Consider the following 4,881-nt stretch of genomic DNA (forward strand, 5'->3'; position numbering starts at 1 on the left):
CTGGGGAGGAGGGGTACCTAACCCAACCTAACCGTACAACAACATCTCAGTCACAAAATGGCTGCCGCCCCTCAATCTTTCCACAGCTTCAATGTTCTCCTTGCTTTCATTGAAGGAAAAGTACTATTTCATTCATGCCATTTCCGTTCATTCATCAGCGCGCAGGCCAGCATACTCTCCGAGTTCCATCTCCTCTTATCAATGGAGCTGACGTCAGTCGCGCCGCATCACGAGGTCAGGGGGGGGGATATAAAGGAAAGTTGCGCTGGCCGTGGTGCTGAAAACTCTCCTCACGACGCACAGATGCGACAACTGAAGTGTTTTTTGACAGTTGTTCGTTGAGAAACAAACACATCACAAAACTGTTGACCCAAAATAAAACACCAATATCACTTTTTCCAGATAGTCCAGTCGCCCGAGAGAAGAGGTTGAAGAAGTTGAAACTGTTTATTAATCATTTATGAAGTGTAGATAGACTGAGAGACTACCAGAGGCACAAGATACAGCACTTCTCCCTCGCAGGAATACAGGTGAGTTGCAACGTCTTTTTCTCTCTCTTTCCTTCTTCAATCTATCCATCTCTCTTTCCTTTTCTCTGTTTCTCTCCCACACCAGGCGCGGTAACGGTTGTCTGTTGGCTAATACATGTTGATATTATAACTAAACTCTCTGGGGAATGAACACGTCAGGAGTATTAGAGGACTCTCCTTGGTTGGAAACTATAATAATGGTCGGTTGATTTATCTAAAAGGAGCCGTTTACAGAGTGACTTGAAGGCATCTGAAGGAGTGCGTAAAGACGGAGGAAGACAGTGTGTGCATTGTTCTGCTGGAACTACCTATACGATACGGTGTGTTAAACATTAATTAGGTTGTCAGAGGAACAACTCTCGGTTTGTCCCCTGCTGTGTATTTGTTTGCAATTATTAAAGGGACATTTTATTGTATCTTGAACAATCTGAATAGACTGTAGGGTTGAAGAAGTCCCGTTTTCGTGGGGTTGGAAAGTCTGAAGAAGCGCAGCGACGGTGTGGCAAAGGGCATGTAGAATTATAGTTAATATCGCCTATAGTAACTATTGCAGACTTAATATGTGATTGGGCTCGACACCCTAAAATGTAAAATTATAGTTATAATATTAAAGGCTATAGGTTAGGCTAAAGACACTCCAAATTTGAAAGCGGTCTAGAGAATTAATATAGGCTATTGTAAAAAAATGATGAAACTTACAAATCCCGAACTAAATATTTAGCCATAGCCTGGGGCCTGAATCATGGATTAAATGAGTGTCTCTTTGGCTTTTAGTGCCTTTTTTCACAATATCACMATATTTTCCGGAATGGGTATAGGATATTTATTATTTGCTTTCCTCACAAGAACGAAATTCTCTCGCAATTGGTGCCCAACTCGTCATGGTTAGTTTGAAAATTCAAATGCGCATTTATAACGTAGGCAATATAGACACATTTATCCGTCACCATTTTGGCTACGTGGTGAATATATCAGATTCGCTCTATTTTAAATAGGCGGATAGAATCTAGATGCCTTCTTCTCTCGCTCCTCGACTGAATGTGACCACCCCCCAAAAAAAACAGCACAGACGAGTATTTCACACACAGACCCGGAAAAATCAGGGGGACCGTTCTTTCTGACGTTCTACATACCTTAAACGCTCTTTCTGACATTCTACATACCTTACCGTCCGACTTCGGACAGAGACGCGAGGTGTCATAATAACGAACTCAGCGGTGAATAGTTGAACGGAACCAGAGAGTGGGTTAACATTTAACAACGTGGCTCGCGGTTTTACGCATGGCTGTCCTGGTGCGCAGCGCAGGCAGACGACTCGGGCTCGTGTCCATATGGAAGCATCGGAATGCAGCTGCGCGTGTTGCTGCCGCTAGACAAAATAAACAGAACGCGAACACCTTCATACTGTCGGTGTTGTACGGTCGCTGTCATTATTCCGCATGTATGACGCTTTGAAGCCAGTAGTCCGTATGTCTTGTTTTGGTGGATGAGTTGAGGACGGTGCTTTTTCCCCCGGGAAAATATGGGAGAATATGTCCATGCAATTTAGATACCAACTTTGACCGTTTTGAGTTTACAATTTTGTACTCCAAAAATGTATAGATTTTAAACATTTAGGCTACATGGCTACAAATACCCATTTTTGCCATCTGTTTCTCCGGCTGTACCAAAACCAGTACTGCACAAAGTGTTGATTTAAAGGCTCCTCTAACATCTGTTAGAAATCAACAGAAGACTCCTGTGGAATTGTGTCTGATGTCGTCATATAATGTCTTATAGAACTCAGTAGAAACGGTCTCGTCGTCAGATAGGATTCGGTAGAAACGGCTCGTCGTCAGATAGGATTCGGTAGACACGGATGGTCGTCATATAATCTCTCGTGGACAGATTCTGTGTGTAAACAACTCACGTAGAATTATTGGTTTTCATCATTGATTATTTGTAGCCTATGAGCCAGGATTCGACGAAGACTTAAACTGGGGAGGTGATTTCAGAAGGCTTAAACTGGGGAGGTGATTTCAGAAGGCTTAAACTGGGGAGGTGATTTTAAAAGGCTTAAACTGGGGAGGTGATTTCAAAAGGCTTAAACTGGGGAGGTGATTTCAGAAGGCTTAAAACTGGGGAGGTGATTTCAGAAGACTTAAACTGGGAGGGTGATTTTAAAAGGCTTAAACTGGGGAGGTGATTTCAAAAAGGCCTTAAACTGGGGAGGTGATTTCAGAAGGCTTAAACTGGGGAGGTGATTTTAAAGGCTTAAACTGGGGAGGTGATTTCAAAAGGCTTTAAACTGGGGAGGTGATTTCAAAAGGCTTAAACTGGGGAGGTGATTTCAGAAGGCTTAAACTGGGGAGGTGATTTCAAAAGGCTTAAACTGGGAGGTGATTTTAAAAGGCTAAACTGGGGAGGTGATTTCAAAAGGCTTAAACTGGGGAGGTTGATTTCAAAAGGCTTAAAACTGGGGAGGTGATTTCAAAAAGGCTTAAACTGGGGAGAGTGATTCAACCCGTGTGCGGATGATAAACGGTTCCACTAGATTCCCAGCCACAAAGTCACCATCTTAGGGTTGATGAAAACAAAATTATTTTTTTGGCCCATGATAAACACAGGTGAAATTAGGGGAAGGGATGGTTTGGCCACATGATAAACACGGGGAATTAGGGGAAGGATGGGTTTGGCCCATGATAAACACGGGTGAAATTAGTGGAAGGGATGGTTTTGGCCCATGATAAACACAGGTAAATTAGGGGAAGGGATGGGTTTGGCCATGATAAACACGGGTGGAATTAGGGGAAGGGATGGGTTTGGCCCATGATAAACACGGGTGGAATTAGGGAAGGGATGGGTTGGCCCATGAAAACACGGTGAAATTAGGGGAAGGGATGGGTTTGGCCCATGATAAACACGGGTGAAATTAGCGGAAGGGTTTGGCCGAGAGTTTCCCTTTGCGAGGGAGGGAGACTTCGCTTCCACAATTGTTAACAGCATTCCCCCCCAAAAGTGACACATGATAATTTTACTTCTGGGTAACCAAAATGAGTCATCAGATAATGTCCTTTAGAGTGGGGTAATTATATGTGTCCCTTTTCACCCGTGTAAAATGTCCCCTGAGACAGGTTCGGAGATTGGGGTCACGGCCAGGGATCAGCCGGTATCAACCCCCGGAGCGTTCACATGTCAGTCATTCAGCAGATGCTCGAGAGCGATTTACAGTAATGAGTAATGAGTGCATACATTTTCACATGGGAATCAAACCCACAACCCTGGCGTTGCAAGTGCCATGCTCAACCAGCTGATCCACACGGGACCAATTAGGGTGAAGTGCCTTGTTCAAAAGCACATTAACAGATTATTCACCTTGTTGGCTTGGAGATTTGAACTTGGCGAATTTGACGAGTTACTGGTCCAACGCTCTTACCGCTAGGCTACCTGCCTCTTACCGCTAGGCTACCTGCCTCTTACCGCTAGGCTACCTGCCTCTTACCGCTAGGCTACCTGCCTCTTACTGGAAAGGGATGGGTTGTGGCCCATGAAAACACGTGGTGTTGATGGAAATCTAGGGGAAGGATTTTCGAACTAGCGGTTTGGCTCCCCATGAAATAAACACGTGCGGCGGTTTGTGTAATTAGGGCGGAAGGGATGGTTTGGCCCATGGAATGAAACACGTTGGGGGACTTTGGAATTTAGTGGAAGGGATGGGTTTGGCCCATGAAATAAACACAGGTTAGAAAATTAGGGGGAACGGGAATGGGTTTGGCCCATGATAAACACGGGTGGAATTGGGATTAGGGAAGGGATTGGGTTTGGCCATGATAAACACGGGTGAAATTAGCGGAAAGGGTTTGGCCGAGAGTTTTCCCTTTGCGAGGGAGGGGAGACTTCGCTTCCACAATTGTTAACAGCATTCCCCCCAAAAGTGACACATGATAATTTTACTTCTGGGTAACCAAAATGAGTCATCAGATAATGTCCTTTAGAGTGGGGGTAATTAGATGTGTCCCTTTTTCACCCGTGTAAAATGTCCCCTGAGACAGGTTCGGAGATTGGGGTCACGGCCAGGGATCAGCCGGTACAACCCCCGGAGCGTTCACATGTCAGTCATTCAGCAGATGCTCTGAGAGCGATTTACAGTAATGAGTAATGAGTGATTACATTTTCACATGGAATCAAACCCACAACCCTGGCGTTGCAAGTGCCATGCTCAACCAGCTGATCCACACGGACAATTAGGGTGAAGTGCCTTTGTTCAAAAGCCACATTAAAGATTATTCACCTTGTTGGCTTGGAGATTTGTGAACTTGGCGAATTTGACGAGTTACTGGTCCAACGCTCTTACCGCTAGGCTACCTGCTCT

General features: G+C 44.8%; 1 protein-coding gene across 1 annotated transcript in view; it reads left to right on the plus strand.

The window, feature by feature from the left end:
• Positions 1–299: 299 nt before the first annotated feature.
• LOC112074945 (neurosecretory protein VGF) overlaps positions 300–4,881 on the plus strand; it is an 11,636-nt gene continuing 7,054 nt past the window's right edge. Inside the window, exon 1 of the mRNA XM_024142020.2 lies at positions 300–530. The gene's annotated coding sequence lies outside the window, so the exon portion shown is untranslated. The remainder of the gene's footprint in view (positions 531–4,881) is intronic.

Source organism: Salvelinus sp. IW2-2015, unplaced genomic scaffold (assembly GCF_002910315.2).
Source record: "Salvelinus sp. IW2-2015 unplaced genomic scaffold, ASM291031v2 Un_scaffold2895, whole genome shotgun sequence".
Taxonomy (NCBI): domain Eukaryota; kingdom Metazoa; phylum Chordata; class Actinopteri; order Salmoniformes; family Salmonidae; genus Salvelinus; species Salvelinus sp. IW2-2015.